We start from the raw sequence: 17,310 nt of genomic DNA on the forward strand, positions 1-17,310 counted from the left end.
ATAATCTAACAGGGCTGATCGTTGGGACTGTTGCCGTTTACCACTTGTTACAGAACCTAAAAATGAAACTGGTCCATAATCTAACCGGGCTGATCGTTGGGACTGTTGCCGTTTGCCACTTGGTACAGAACCTAAAAATGAAACTGGTCCATAATCTAACCGGGCTGATCGTTGGGACTGTTGCCGTTTGCCACTTGGTACAGAACCTAAAAATTAAACTGGTCCATAATCTAACAGGGCTGATCGTTGGGCCTGTTGCTGTTTGCCACTTGTTACAGAACCTAAAAATGAAACTGGTCCAAATCTTACAGTGTTGATCGTTGGGACTGTTGCCGTTTGCCACTTGGTACAGAACCTAAAAATTAAACTGGTCCATAATCTAACAGGGCTGATCGTTGGGCCTGTTGCTGTTTGCCACTTGTTACAGAACCTAAAAATGAAACTGTTTGGTTACAAGTATCTTTAAAGATTCCAAATTGAATAGGATCCTTAACTTGTGACATAATTCGCGTTAGTTAGTCCCCTAAAAGTATGATGTCAACTTGAGTCGCGGCAGAAGCGGCAACGAGACTAAGTTCATTTACTTAGTATCCTCTTCTGGACTCTGTGTCGCTTGTCGGTTGACCGATGAGCGTCTAGGGAGCGGTTGTCATCTCCCTCCGAAAGCCACGCCGAAAGTTTGTTTTGGATTTGGTCCGCTAGATGGAGACCGTGGCGTCCTCGCGCGTCGCAAGTGAAGCGCCAAGAGGACCCATCGCCAGAAACTCTTCAATCTTGCTCCGCTTTCCTTTATCCGAGGAAAAGGTCTAGAACGCCACGCCGCGTCTGGGGATTCTACGGAAAACGACCCCGCGCGTTACTTGTCACTGTTTGTCAAAGCTACATTACACCCTCGATTACGCAAATAGTGACTTACGGTCGCTGTACTTGGTAAACAGTGACGAGTTAAATTGAAGTTTCGCCGGAATAAGAGTATGGAAGTATAGGGAAAGTTTTAACTTGAAAAGAAAATATCAGATTTCTGAGCTGGAGTGGTATTACCTTTTCGAGCTCATTTGTGTCGGTTTACTCTAGTGGGTAAAGTTTGCTTTTGGTGATACTGGGATTATTTTCGTACCTTATTCTAAACTTAGCCTTACTTTTTATCGAGGTTCAACTAATGATTATACGCCAACGTTAAACACTGCAAACTCTCGCGATTTTGGAGTGTTTGATTACTAATTGGTCATTAACCCGCTCCAAATATTCAGGCGGTTGCAAATATTCTCCGAAATACGATATTCGGTGGAGTCGAGTAGAAAAACGTTATCTTGATTGAAGAGAAATTACATCACGCACTTTTAATTTAAAGGGTATTGAGGCTTATTAAAATAAGCGATTTGACCAAATAAATGAACCCTCTTTCATTATATAATTTTGTAGAATATAAATAATATACCTAATTGAAGTAACTGTGCTTCACAATTCACTTTAAGTCTTAATAGTTATTGAGGGTTATCAAGGCCTAATGACTTAATCTGAAGTGGCCAAAAAGGCGTGGTGATTCTACAGGGTTCATACAAACCTGGAAAACCTGGAAATATCAGTGAAACTGATTCTTTCCAAAAAAATCAGGGAGATATCAGGGAAATTTTAAATATTTAACGAAAACCTGGATATATCAGGGAAATTCGAGTCTGGAAGCGCCTCAATAATTATATTTAATTTTTTTTCGATTAAACGAAAACATACGGTGCTTTAGCACCTGGAAATATTAGGGAAATTTCCAGGAGAAAACCTGGAAATATCAGGGAAATTAATTTTCCAAATGTTGTATGAACCCTGTTCTAGAAATCGCTCTCAGTAAAAATAACACTATTTTACTGCCTTGAGTACTTAAAAATTTGGGGCCCTCCTATAAATGTGAACCTGGTTTAGCTGCACCATTTGCTGTTTTGCACCATATGGTCCATAATCAAGAATGGCAAACACAAAAACCGAAAAAGTGAACTAAAAAAAAAGCAGTCTTTCATTGTTTCGCATGCCAGAAACTGAAAATGTTTAAAAATGTTGTATTTTAAGAATTTAGAACTTCAAGGGCACTGTTTTGTTACCAAATCTTTAGATTGTTTACATCTTCTACCAATTTCGCAGTTTAAAGATCAATTAATGACAAACTTGGGTGCATTCTATTGAGCCTGATCTAGCTGGCGAATCACTTAGAAACAGAACTGCTTTTAGAAATGTGTCCCACCACGTTGTCATTCTTAAAATTTGGTCACGGTGAAGGAAAACCCCTCTCGCAACCAATATGGAAGCTCTTAAAAATAGTTTTTTTTCTTCTGTGCTGGCAATAAAAGACTTCATTGTTCTTTTACTAACAGTTTAAAAAAACCACCAAAGTGGGAAAAAAACCATGTCTAAGTAATTTTTGCCGCCCGGGTTTAAACCTGGAAAATCTTCGGCTTTTTCCTCTACGGGAATAAACTTGCCAGCCTTGTCTATAGTAAATCTAGCGATGGAATATTTCTTTGATGCCCTATAAGCACGTGCTTATTTCGCTTTACCCAAAGTCATTGAATGACTGTTGAAATGATTCGCGGGCACCATGATCTAGTTTTCTCCATGCACGAGAAGAGGGACAAGAAAAAAGGCGTGTTTAAGGGAACCAATGAGATTGGTTTTGAGGGGAAATGAGCTGATTGTTACAGCGCGAGATGGATTAACAGAAACGCTAAAAATAATATCAACTTAGTCATTGTCCTCTATTGTAAATAAATACATACCTTGTAAGAATTTAAGACGAGAATGACAGGTAGCTAACGCATTTGTGTGAAACACTTTTCAACTTATGATAAACTTTATGGGTAGTGTTTTTTATAGAGTTGTTAATTTTCCGGAAAAATTAAATACGAAAAAATTTCCACAAATCGGAAAAATAAAAAATTGAAACATGAATTACTTTGTAATGGTTTTTAATGTTTTTATCTTTTTATCGATATAAAATGTCTAATAACAGTAAACATACTACAAAACATTAATGGTGTTTCATTGTTTATCAGTTTAAACTAGTCTAGAGGTTTAGTTTTACTTTTTGATTCGAAAAATTGAGGCGAAAATGGCGCTTTATTTAAATTTGCAAACAATATTTGACTAATCATGGAATGATATCTTTTTATTTTTTTCGGAAAAATACGGAAAATTTGCCGGTAAAAAGGCCTCGGTAATTTTTCGTGGAAAATTTTCCAACTTACAACACTAGTATTTTAAAATGTAATCCATCGTTTTAATCAACAATCATACCGAAAATAATTGATCTATTTTTTATGGCTGCATCTGGCTTCATTTAACGTAATTATCATAAATGGTGGGAGGCGGGAGATATTTAGAAGTGATACCACTATCTGCAATCGTCATTCTCTCCGTTCACGATGGTTGTCGATGTCCATCAGTGAGTCACTCCGTTTAAGCAGCGGGTCCCTTCCGGATGATAATCCGTCCAATTTATCAAACTGCGCTTAAGCTTTCATAGCTATCGCGTAATTATATTCGCCTTCAGTCCAAAGTCCAAACGCCCGCTTCTCCATCCTCCGATAGTACACAGACATGTATAGCGGCTTTGTCCCAGCATCCCTGTTCGCGTGTAATAGGCGTCCATTTTGATCAAAGTGCTCCGTGGAGATATTGTCAGCGGATGACTCGCTATAGCAACACCTGTGGAATGTCTTCCCTGTCCTTCGCCCGGCCTTTTTATATCTTTAATATCTGGGCCTTGGGCGTTTCTCTTCCCCCACCACTTTATCACTTCATAGCGGGACCCCTACTATCCTTCTCTCTATTGGGCTATATTATATCTATTATCTTCATTGGACGTCACGGCGTATTATTTTCCATCCGAGCGGGAGATGGATTTGATACACTCACCCCTGGAGTTTGCTAAAAGAACTCCGATTTTATGGAAATTTCGGGGTTATTTGATATGATTTTACATTTTAAGCTTTTGGGTTGCTCGACTCTAAAATGAGGTATTCACCCCAGAAATAGCTCTAGCTTAAAAGCGAAGTAATTGAGTTTCGACTCGGTTTCTGTAGCGGCTGCAGTCGAAATTTAGTAAAGGTATATAGCTCAAGCACTATCGATAAAGGCCAGGTAGTTGCGCGACGTTGTAGCGAAATTAATGAAGTGCCGAAAGCCTATCTCGATAAGGGAAGCTTATCTATTCCCTTTTTTTTGCGCTTGGCAACGTGTGGTATGGCATTAACTTTTGAAACCAATTTAACGTCACGCGTCAAGTAAATATTGATTTTTATATATGCTGATCCTACCCTTACGTTGATCGAAATCTATTATATAATCAACCTACTGTAAATTCTTGTCGTAGCAAAAACACATTTGTAATAACACTACCGCAATAGATAGATCAAAGAATCAGGCGAGTGTAGCTAATCAATAATTCAGCAATAGATCTAAGGTTGGCTATAGTCTCCATTACAGGCAGTGGGATTGGCTGGTTGCAATATTATTTAAATCACGCCCCTGTAATTCCTTGGTGTAATCTTTCCACCTTCTCCAGTACGTTTATCTCTCTGTCTCTCTGTCTCTCTCTCTCTGTGTGTGTGTGTGTAGGCGGAGACGTCCTTCGGGGAATCATGAAAGCAGAAGCCATATAAAACTGAATGCATTCTTGTTCGAACCATCGTTTTGTTCTACATTGTTAATACCCGAAGGGATGTGAAAATTTCATTTTAAGCTCGCTGAAAATATTTGACCTAAGTGCGCCAAAAACACACGGCTTCTGTTAATATTTCCCGACTTTTCCACGCGTTTAAATAGCTTTATATAGTCGGGTTGACTTTCCGCAACTTTTAGAATGTCTTGGGCTCTTTTTCTTCTCTTTATTTTGGCGGTATTACGGCACGCGCCGGGGACCTCTAATCCAATTTGGCGTTTGGGGGCGCGCTCTGTCTTTCCTCGCTTATCCATCACTGGCGGCCCCTTTTTGCACCGATAAGCAAATGCCTTCCTCGACTCGCTTAAGCCCCGGCCGAAATACTCAATTCGAGATTCTGCCCGTTCGCGCGCTACAGGTCTCTCCTGAAAGGGTCGTTCGTTCCCTATCTCTCTCTCTCTCTTTTACTCTCTCGACGCCATACTCTTTTCAGAGTTTTTGACCTCGTCGTATATTTCAACTCCCCGAGCCCCTGCGTGTCAGCTTTCCCCTTCTCTTTCGTTTTACCGAAGTGAACAAGTCAGTTCAGTTGACATAAGGAGTTTCACATCGAACGTGTAAAAGACCGCCGTCATTAAACAGGGTTCGTACACAACCTGGAAAGTTCAGGGAATTTGAAAATGATTCCGGAAGGTCAGGGAAAAGTCAAGGAATCGGAAAATGGTCCAAAAAAGTAATGGGAATTTTAAAATGATCCAAAAAAAATCAGGCGAATACATTTTTGAAAGATGTATTAACAATTCATAATAAATAGTTTTCAAGATTTTACCTCAAACCATTCATTTATTCCCCAAAAAAATTGTCTGGGAAAAATTTTCCATTTGGTCAGGGAAAACCTGGGAATTAAATTCGGGACATTTTGTACGAACCCTGTTAAAAGTACTTTCGTTTCTTTAGATGACTTCTTCATCGTTTCTAAAGAAAATATTTTTCTTTATAAAATTATATCAAGAATGCGTTAATTTATACTTGGAACAAATGACTACTGAGGCGATTTTTTGCAATTTGTAGAATTGTACACTTAATATGTTCTACACTTTTTTCTATGCTTTTAAGCCCTTTAATAACAATATCACTGGTCATTTTAAGCAGACTGGAAAATAGGGGAAATTCGGGGGTCATTGACACTCGAAACAAATGCTAGGACCCTAGAATTAAATTATTCATAAAGGTCGAGGGTTCACCAGTACCACCCACTTAAATGATATATGATTACAGAAATTTTCAAAATATATTTTATACATAACATTTAATTTTTGTTTTGTTCTGTTGTATAAAATTTCTTAATTTTCATACCCCATTTCACTACACCATGGGACAATGATCATCACGAAAAATGGACGTGAAGGGGGGTGAGGGTCCTAAGGACCTACTGCAAAAACTTGTTGAGGTTAACGGTAATAGTTAGTGTAGGGAGCTTTTGGCTCGAACGCGTGGCATGCGGGGCTTGCCACCACCCACCTACGAATTGCAACCCGGCCACCTGAATTAACGGCTTCAAAAGTCGCTTGATGACTTAGGCCTAAGGTGGTGCCTTGGGTATTAGCCTAATTGATTATTATCCCTATTTGCAAGTCTGCCTTAAAGTTCAAAATTCCTTTATGGATTTCCACAACAACCCCACATTTCGATCAAAGCATTAGTTCCATTCAAAAACGTACGTTTCGAGGTGCAACTTAAAAACGGGAGCTACTTGAAGAAGATGGTGGCGAGTTTTCCTTTATAATACAACTTATCTGCGTATTTTATCGAAAGGAAAAAAGCGCGAAAGTAATAAACATCTTCAGCCATTTAATGGCGCGTCGACTAAAGGATAAAAAGTTGGGTCGCTTTTCTCCCTATTGGAAAAATTCGTTGAGAGCTACTCTGAGGAAAGCGACGTTTCCTTAATGCTTAATTTCCGATTTAACTTTACACCCCAAATAGTCATTTTTCAGCACGCACTGATGCGAATGTTGATTACGTTCTTTGTTAAATTTCTGTTAAGATGTTTGCCTCAGTTTGCTTACAGTGGCCAGTAATCACCAGATCCTTTGTGTTCTGAACTAAGAGGGTCTTTCTAGCCCGCAACCGAATGCCTAGCACGGGTTTCGCTATTTTCATTTCTAGGGGAAGAATTTCCAGAATCTTAATGACCCCGGGACCGAAGGTATACATCCGTGGAGTCCACTACGAGGTTAATTCGAATTAGGCAAGCCCTCGAGGTCCAGTTTTTCCATCCGTTGTTATTACAGCGAACCTGTAACTTGAACCCCATCCAAATACCTTCGCCGCACAGGTGACCCCTTTAATTCAATGGAAAGCCACGTGCGCGCGGTCCGGGCCAGGGAAATATCTCGGAAACTTCGATGCTCTCTCCCTTAATTGTTTATCCAAGCATTTAAAAGCGCGTGGGAGTAGTGACTTCCGACTGAGAAATTCCGTCGAGACAGTACCTACTTGCAGTCAAGTCCAGGGATCGCCACCCGCGTTAATCTATATCCAGTTTTGGCCAAGTGACCTTGTCGATGGACTACGCGATTTCTAGGGGGAAGCACGCGCGGTCGACCTCTTCTCCGACAGAGGGTGCGTGCTCGCTGCGTGAGTAATAGAGCGGAGGAGATCCGACAGCGCCGCCTGGGGCTCGAACTTGAAAACGATTTTCGCTCAATGAGCTCGGGATCCGAGGTGAAAACCACTTGGAAAATATTAATGCTCCCGCTGGTACCTTCTCGGAGGACGCCCTTCGAAAAGTATTTTAACTTGATAATACTGTATTCGAAGCCCTGGGAGAGTAAGGGATATATATATTCATACGAAACCGTTTTGTTTACCCGACGAATTAAACTAGACGAAGCGTTAAGAGTCGCCCGTTTATGGTCATTCCATTCCTCTTAAATTATATAACTTTGTGAAAGTTATTGAATAATATCTGGCTCGTCGCGAGGGGGGTCTATTCCACTCTATTCCGTCGCGAATTAGTTAGGGATATTTATGGTCGTTACACAAACACGCGACATATACGAGACTTTTTAGCGAAAGTAAAAGTTCTACCTTTTGAGTACGAATGTTGTAAAGTGCGAGTCGGGTTGTCAGAAATCTAGATTAATGGCACGTAAAAATGCGCGACATTACCTTTCAATTAAGTACCTTATGGCGAAATTCCCACCATTCCGTCTAAGGTCGATGAATTCTCGAGTAGCTTTAGTGCCCAAACTTAGCTTTCTGGTACCGCCTTTAAATTACCCCGTGTTGCGCGAGACTATTTAGTATGACTATAGCTCCCCTGTTGGTGCTTTTTTGGTTAAATTCCTAATAAAATGTCTGAAAATATAAGTATGTGACGACCATTTCATTGGTTACGAAGGTACCCATTGTTTATCGTCAGGCAAGATCTAATAACGGTGTTATAAATGGATGAAAGTGGTTGCTTTCTTATGTCTGTTCCACAAACTTAACTGTAAGATTTGAAGGGGTGCTTGTGAAATGTATTATCTAGGTACTACTTGTTCGTTTTATGTTTGGTACCCCGGGGTGCCATCTTTTGGCGCTTGTTTTAATTCCGCCCCAGCGAGCACTAAGCTAGCTTCCTTAAGTGCCCCAACCTTTCGCTGCCACGTCCCGGGGGTAACATGAGCGATATAGTTTTCTTTCGGTCTATTGTTGCTATACAAGTTGTAGAACAAGCGAGGCACCTTTAATCCTAAGAAAAATATGACTAGACCCCAATTTAGTTCAAAACAAAATACGAAAATATTTTTCTTGCGTATGTTATTTTAGCTCAGCTTGGGAATTTTTAAAACGTATCCTGTATATAAACCAATTTTAAGAGATACAACCGTTACAATGAACGTTCGTTCTTTTTTAATTGGGCCCAATTTAATTTAATTTCAATCTTTAAAATTTTGAACCAGAAATTCTACAAGAGAATACGCCCTCCATGGGGTTTCTAAGATGTCCAAATGGAATAGGTTCGGACTTCTAGCGAAAGCTTATTGCTTTCTTCCAACGGCAATAAACGTCTCCGTTTTAGCTTGACTTACGGCGGTGGTGGTGTCGCTGAGGATATATGACGTATTTAGTAGTCTGGCCTGGGCGTCGTTTAGGCGCGAACCGGATGTGGCCGTAAGTAAAGCCCTTGGTGCCGTAAATAAGTTGGCCGCCTCTAGTTGGGAATCCCTTTGGGGGAGGATGGCTGTCTTATCCGGTTGGGATCTTGGTCCGAATCTCTCGGGTACACTTCCATTGAGAATCGACGTTTTTTCGGCCCACAAACCGAAGCCGTGGCACTGTTTATACGTGGAAGGTTCTTATTCTCGGGGACCTGTTGCTTGATAGCTTTATCTCTTCTCTCTTTTATCTAGCCAAGTTTGCCCCGTTCTTCGATCGGAGCCTGTCCATTTCCTTTTTGTATTAGCCACACGTAAATCCCTAATAAATTACGATTTCGATTGGGTTTCGTTTCGATCCTTTTTCCGATTTGGGGAAAGAGTTTTAGATAAGGGAAACTTTGGCCGGAAAACTGCGCGGCGATCCTTCAGCGCCAGATAGGAGCAACATACAGCACCCCACACAAGTAGAACGCAACCCGTCAAAAGTCATGGGATTTTCTTGCGTAGAATTTTCATTGGTTAGACGGTTTAGCACCTGCTGCCGTCGGAAGGGTAAAATTCGGAAATTGTTTCCCCCCCCCCCCCCCCGTACAACGTTCGTTCAATGAAATTTGTACACAACACTGCGTTAGCGTGTTTAAAGGCTAGCTCCGTTCTCCTTGTGTTTGTTGAAATATTAACGACCTTAATCGAAATTAACTCTACACGCTTCGTATCTTCATTGGTTATTCGTAGATTTGCCTTTTTCTGTAGATCGTATAAGGGACCAATTCTACTACAGGTTTACAAATGAAGTTTATATTTGTATATTTTTAAGGGTTATTGCCGCGTTAACGTTTTGTTAATAGGTTAACCTAGGAAAATCCGATGATAACGACGTTTATGAAAGTCAACCTTACGATTTTCACCCGTAAAATTGGGTAATAATTTCGTGTGTTATCGTAAATAATGCGGAGATTGCATTATTTCCCTAACGGTGGCTGTAACTATGAAATAAATTTTAGCAAGTTGGCGTTATCATCTCGGTATCTTCATTAGTTTCGCGTAGAATATTGTAGATAACGTAACGTTGGTCGTAAGTAGGTGCTAATATCCGCTTTCGTTACTCGTAAACCGTCCAAAAGCTCGCGATCATTGGCGGTTTTTACGACCGTATAAAGATGATATAAAATTTGATAGCCTAGCAGCCTCTCCCGTCATAAAGTTCAATCCGAGTCTGTAGCGATTCTAAACCGTAGAAACGCGAGGAAGGGTAGCCTTCGAGTACGTCAACTTTACCATCCGATCGGTTCCGTCTTTACTGAAGGGTGGTATCGTTTTGACGGTATGTTTCCTACTCGATCCCCTAGTTTGACTTTTAAGAAGCGCGGATAAGTGACAGCTTGATAAGGGAGTATTATATTTTTCCCTTCCCTCAAATGATATCGTTTTCAAATATGGATGGACCACGATGTTGTCTTCCGTCGCCGATGTTTCGCCCGGAGGTTAGATTTACCCCTGGTAAACACGATACGGGTCGAGTTTAAAAAGCGGGCTTCGAATGACAATAATATCGTCAAGCTCGAGATATTTTTCCCGTTTGTAGTCATGGTAACGGAACGCGAGGGGTCTCTCCATTCCGTCGCTCCCTCCCCCACCACGCGCCCGCGTATATCGTTCCTCGCTTGGCTTCCGCGTGGGTGGGCCTACTTGGCCTATTCCACTCGCTCGTGCTGGTCGCTCTCGCGCGCGCGCTTCCCTCGAACCGGACTTGATCAGAAAAAGAAAGGCCAAAGCGGTGGAGACACACACACATATAGAAAAAGTTCCCCAAAGAAGGGGCAAAAGGGGGCGCCACGAACGGAACTTTCTCTCTCTCTCTCTCTCTCTTCGCGTTTCTCTCCATCGCGTCATTCAGCGCTCCGAGTCTCCGACTTCGAACGTGTTTTGCTAAAAGATTGAGAGAAAGAAACTTGACGTCTTGGGAAGAACTGTTGCTGGCGGGCGCGCGCCCTTCATAACGTCACATCCGACGCGGTTTAAAAATAAAAGAGCTTCCCCGCCGCCGTTGCTTCGAAACGTATTAACCCATAAATAAAGAACAACGACAAGGAGATAAAGTTGCTCTTGAAGTTTCCAAACTCGTGTAAAATTGTCTATCTCTTTCTTGAGAGTGTTTTGCGAAGGAAACGCACGATCTTGAGACGCTCTTCGACGACCTTGGTGAGTTGCGAAATTTTCCATATAGTTTATGACCCTGGAGGCAATATTTTGGGATAAACTTATAAAATAAACCGGCGGGTTTAGCAGTTCTGAATAGCGGAATTAAACTTAGCAATAACTTAGTTTTGCTGTTAATCAAATATTTAGAATTAATCGTAACGGCGTATATAAAACCAATAGAGCGTTCTATAAAATCGGCCCGAAACCGGCCTAACTTTTCATACAGACTATAGAGCTAGTTCAGCAGGACTAACAACTTTTGTTATTCTTTGGTTTAAGAGAATTCGGCTTTTGTCCTGTCTTTATAGGAATATTTTAGAGACGTACCTTTTAGGAGTTGTAGGAGAGACCCTAATTGTTGAAGTATGTTTGGGGTTAAGAGTATTTTCATGATCAAAGTTTCTTTTTAAACCCGTGGATTTGGGACTAGTATTTTGCTTATTTGCCATCATATATTTATTACAGAAATCATTTAAAATAAGAAGAACGGCGCGGAAAGCAGGAAATTAGGCGAGGGGCTGATCACTCCGCGTAATCGGTGTACAGAGCCGTACCTTTGACTGTACTAATGGGACTACGCGTAATCTTTGAAGTCCCTGCCTTAAAGGCAGTGGTAATCTAAGCGTAGTCCGGTGTACAGACTTTCTAAGAGTGGTTAGCCCCTCGAAATTAGGCTAGCAACTACGCTACTCCTAAAAATCGACTGCTCTCAATTTCTTACGGGTTTGCCAGAAAAATATTTTTCTCTCACACGAAAAACCGGCCAAACCTTCACCTCCTCCGAACTCAAAAGGGGAAAGCACACCACACCGATTTTATAGAACGCTCTATTAGTCGATGTATTTTGAACTCTTTAAAAACAAACGCGATTATCATAGAATTATAACTTTTGTCGCTGTTTAAATAGTTTTTTTTTCTTAAGTACCATTATCGCGGGTCCTTGAATTATTTAAGCCTTGAAGATTGTACCTTATCTTTCGAGCTAAGTGAGTGGGCACGTTACACAGTTGATTCTTAGTTTTTTACCATTTTGGTGGGCCATCTTTATTGCGTAAATGTTAAACCAGAACACCTACAAGGAGCCGTTGCTTAGTCATCGAAAACCCTTTGGGACACATTCGGAAAACATTTCTCTTCACTCAACCTTTTTATTCTTCTTTAACGATTTCACGGGCGTAAACAAACTTTTACGGCTCGCTTATATCGGTGTAAAAATCGCGCGTTTTTCCACACTGCCTCTTACGATCCACAGGGCCACCCCGCGTAATTTCGTCCCACGCATCTTAGTGTGTGTGCGCGCCGAGACGATACAAGTTTCTAGGTCGAATCTCGGTGAAAAAGCGAACTCCGGTTATAGAGAGACAGTGCTAGAAAAAGAAGTTTGGCGCGATCCCAGATCTCTTTTTCTCGCAACTACGCTTCGTATATAATGCGTAACAGAAATAAAATCATCAACACGTGTCGTCGCTTACTTTTCGAACTAATAGGCGCGCCCGACAATGTAACTTTGTCTTTTGTTTTAACTATTGTTCCATGGCCTAAATTGTCAGTGACACGTTGCGAAATTCGTGCCTCTAAAGAAAATTTTGTAAATAAAATCGACCATTTAGCGTTACGAAGTTAAAATTGCGTTTGACGTTTCGCGAGTTCCTTGACTGTAATCAAATATCTTTAGTCAGTGTTGATACTAACGCGATTGCGTTTCGAGTATACTCTCGAAACTTTGATAATTTGGAAGAGCAGTTCCTATAGAAACTCGTTTGATCTGTCAAATGTGAAAGTCTAGTTTACACGTTTCAAATCGATTCGATTACCAGTTTCTTAGCCTTCGATATTAAGAACTTGGTGAAAAAAACTTGTATACGTAATTACGAGCCTTCGTGTACTGTATGTTTAACTTAATCTTATCGCCGAGAAATCGTAGAATCGGACTACAAGCCGGCGCCAAGATATTTATTATTTTATCAATTTCCTTTTTGAGTAAAGTTATCGGTTGAATTGTAATACACGATCATGGTTGTTTCGATAACAGTCGTACGATTTTACTCGCGTATACCCTTTCGCGGTTTTCTAATCTAACAGGTAACCAAGATACGCGATGATACGCTTATTTACGCTGATTTCGTAAGCGATTTAATATTTAAAGAGGTTGATTGGGGTTCACGTCGAAATTCGTTTGACGCGACCCTCGTCATATCATACGCGTATTTTTAGCTTGTCACTTGACGCGCGGGCGTTTCTGTCGCGATATGAGAAAATGTTCAAAGTTCACGGTGTCAATTTTTATAGAAATTTTTATTGAATTTAAGTGGCTCCTCCGAACGGGCGGAGGCAGTGAGAGAGAATTTACGGAGGGCAGTATATAAAAGTAGCTTTTTTATTTTTTTAAATTAGATTTAAAGGGCCTTTAGAAATCTTATTCAATTTTCGTCTTCTTTTTAAAAGCGCCGTTGCGTATTATAGCGCTCTTTCTGGGAAGCAAAATTGCTCCGTATTATCCGTCGGAGGGCGGGAGGGACTTCAAATTTGATTATACGTCAGATCGAGGCTTTACGGAGGAGATGGTGCTCCAATAATTCTTCGTAAGCGTATATCAAACGTACTGGCGCTTATCGGAAGACGTTTTTCCACGACAGTGGCGGCAGATACGCAGACCAGAAGCAACAACTCATTAAGCATTTAAACCCAATGGGCTCCCTCGGGTTCAAACCAATATATAATATACAGAAGGAATAGATATTAGAGGAAAAAAGTAAAAATGGAATTCCTTGGCTGAGAGAAAACTTTGATTTCCCAAGACTCGCTTTTTTATGTCTTTAAAAGAGTAAGTTGCAATTATTAGTTACCGCCTTAAAGGGGAACGGTCAAGCTTTAACCAGTTAAAAAGTAAAATTTATGGCGAAAACCGCATAAAAAAATATTGAGTGGTTAATTTTTAATAAAATAAAGAAATTTCTGGAAATTGAAAAGCGCGCGTCCGCCGCGACACCTGGTGAGAAGTCTGTGAGACAGAAAAACAACGTAAAAGCGCGCGCTGCTGAAGACGCCAAAAATCTGTTTTGCACGCGCGGCGCGTTCCAGTTAAAAGAGACCTAAGCCTAAATTGCGCGATTTTAAAAGTTAGGATAGTTCGCAAATCGCTCATACGGGGTTAAGGGCGCTGGCGGCAGCCCCTAAGATGGCGGAGAAAATTCAAACCCAAACACCTGGCGCTATTTTTCGTTTCAACATTTTGGGCCAAAAGCTATTTTTTCAGACAAAAAAAGGTACGTGTTAGTATATTGAACGTCTTGTTATTCTTTTTATACGGAAATAAGGCTATATTTGGAAAAGCTGGACGGTTCCCCTTTAATTTTTTTATTTAACGAAGCACTTACGTTTCAAATACCCAAATATGAAGTTTCGTTGCTTTCCGTTTCGTAGTTTATTAGAAATAACTAGTAGAACGCCAAAACAATTTCAATTTTAGCGTGTTGATGGACGTCAATGATTACACGTGATTTCTCATTGGCCGCTATCCCCAACATAGTTTTAGGCTTGGAAACAAAATGTAGATGCTACTGATTCCGTGGCCGAAACCGAAAATCTCCTAGGTAGAACCATGGGATTCTACTACTGAATTTTGTACGCGGGTGTATACAGGCTAAATTGACATCGCCATATCTACCAAGGGTACAGGTATGATCTTGGTAGGATAGCGGGAACTATATAATCTATCAGATGCAGTGGGAAAAATTCTGAGGAAACCGTAGTCAATGACGTCACAAACTAGGCGCGATAAAATTATCATTTAGTGAGGCGCTGCAAGTAAATTTAATTGTAATATTAAATAAACTTAACAACGGTATTTTATCAAGTTAGTTACATTTTCGGAAAGCCCATGATCAAATGAACAAGAAAAATATAGTCATAAATAATTGATTTATTAACCATGGTAAAATTCTATACTAAAATTATAAATGAAACACGACGGATACTTCATGTTGTTAATTTTCCAGAAAAGTTTCCGGAAAATTTTCCGCAAATCGGAAAAATAAAAATTTGAAACACAAATTACGTTTTAAGGGTTTTTAATGTTTTCAACTTTTTATCGATATAAAATGTCTAATATCAGTAAACATACTACAAAACATTAATAGCGTTACATTGTTAATCAGTTTAAACTAGTCTAAAGGTTTAGTTTTACTTTCAGATTCGAAAAAATGAGGCGAAAATACCGCTTTATTTCAATTTGCAAACAATGTATTAGACTAATCATGGAATTGAAGCTTTTATTTTTTTCTGAAAAATACGGAAAAGTTTCCGGAAAAAGGCCTCGGTCATTTTCCGCGGACAATTTTCCGACTTACAACACTAGTTTAAAACATTTTTATGTTAAAATTGATCAAAACGCTAGCTTTCGGGTCGAAACCCCTCTTCAGGCGTCAGGTTTACAATTGATTTAAAATTCAAGATTTTATGTTTACATTTCTCTTACAGTGTATTGATTTTTTAACATTTCTAATTTTTACTTCAAATTTTTAAGTCGCCCAGTTTTTGATCTAAGTTTAATTGGCCCGTGTTTTTTATAGCTATCGCTTCTTTAAATTGTCTTTTATAATATTGAGGTTCTTAGCGACAATTTCAGCTTCGTCAAAATTGATGTAATTTTGTTTTCCATACGTGGTTTGCAATGCCGTTGTGTTTTTTCTCTTACCTTTATACATTTTTTATGGTCTTTTATTCTTACAGATAAGTTGTATATAGGTGAAACGAAGAGAAAATTATCTGTAAGAATAAAAGACCCTAAAAAATATATAAAGGTAGGAGAAAAACATAACGGGATTGCAAACCACGTATGGAAAACAAATGGACATGACATCAATTTTGACGAAGCTGAAATTATCGCTAAAGAACCTCTAATATTATAAAAGACAATTTATTATTTATTTATTTATAGCGATAGCCAGGGTTGGCAAGTTTTAAACCAAATGTTTAAACCAAATGTTTAAACCAAATGTTTAAACCAAATGTTTAAACCAAATGTTTAAACCAAATGTTTAAACCAAATGTTTAAACCAAATGTTTAAACCAAATGTTTAAACCAAATGTTTAAACCAAATGTTTAAACCAAATGTTTAAACCAAATGTTTAAACCAAATGTTTAAACCAAATGTTTAAACCAAATGTTTAAACCAAATGTTTAAACCAAGTGTTTAAAACAAGTGTTTAAAACAAGTGTTTAAAACACGTTTAAAACAAATATTTTAAACAAACACCAATTTGTTTTAAACGTTTTAAACTATCTGTTTTAAACATGTTTTTTATAAGGTAAATTTTCATTGTTTTTTTGTAAGATTTTGGTTATTCAATATGAGGGAAAAGGTAGAAAAAACCATTCCAAGGCTCTAAGAAAGGTAAATTGCATTGATAACGGGTAGTTTGATTTTAAGATTCTCTGAAAAGAGCGATTGAAAGGTTCGATTTGATTTCCTAAATTTCCTACCAGTGCAAAAATCCTACGAACGCATTGAATTTTGTCTTTTTGTTTAAATAGAATGTATATAGCTGCCAATATACATCTAGGGTTGCTGTTTAGTCGGGTTGTGCCGGGTTTTAAGTAACAAGAAACACCACCGGTCTGGACAGATTGGGTTAAAACCAACTAGGCGGCACTGCTAGATACAAATCAAGGGATTTCGGTCCCCTTTCTCGATTTTTCTGAAATTTTATGATGTGATGGAAGTTTTAAGATTATAGACGTATCTTAGTTCACATGCACATTTCAATAAACCAAACTAAAAACAATGTGTAGATAACTAGCTATTTTCCCTTTTCTTAGTGCTATGCGACCGAAAATTCCAGGATGAGAGCTATATTAAAAACCCTACTATACAGGTTAGGTAGTAAGGCCGTCAATGGTTGGTCAACAACGCTTAGCGAAATTCTTGGCTCGTTTAAATAAGCGTGTACTCTTTGGTTCTTCTCCCTGTGAGTTTATTTATAATACCATAAGTGGCATAATTACCCAAAGTTTGCCAATAGGAGCCTTTCCCACAGAAAATCTTCAATTAGAGCTTGTTCTAAACAGACCAAAGTAACGTAGGACTCGCAAACACATGACGTAAATTTCGTCACTGGAAAAAATGACGTCATTAACTTAACTTTTGTTAAACAATTTATCATTGAAAAATTCATCTTATTGATACACTTAGGGTAATTATGCCACTTATGATAATACGTTTAATGATACGTAATATTTCTTTAAATGAGTTTACTCTTGAGTCTGATTCCATTCACAAGTATTATTAATAGTTTAAAACGTGTTTT

The 17,310-nt window shown here is 39.2% G+C and overlaps 1 protein-coding gene across 3 annotated transcripts in view; it reads left to right on the forward strand.

Moving 5' to 3' along the window:
• Oatp26F (Organic anion transporting polypeptide 26F) overlaps positions 1 to 17,310 on the forward strand; it is a 42,863-nt gene that overhangs the window by 17,277 nt on the left and 8,276 nt on the right. The window contains exon 1 of one of the 3 annotated variants that reach the window (XM_090177004.1): positions 10,760 to 11,001. The exons of the other annotated variants lie outside the window; for them this stretch is intronic. The gene's annotated coding sequence lies outside the window, so the exon portion shown is untranslated. Of the gene's footprint in view, positions 1 to 10,759; positions 11,002 to 17,310 lie in introns of those variants that run through there. 3 annotated transcript variants of the gene reach the window in all.

This window comes from Leiobunum rupestre, chromosome 6 (assembly GCF_980474605.1).
Source record: "Leiobunum rupestre chromosome 6, qqLeiRupe1.1.hap1, whole genome shotgun sequence".
Lineage (NCBI taxonomy): Eukaryota > Metazoa > Arthropoda > Arachnida > Opiliones > Sclerosomatidae > Leiobunum > Leiobunum rupestre.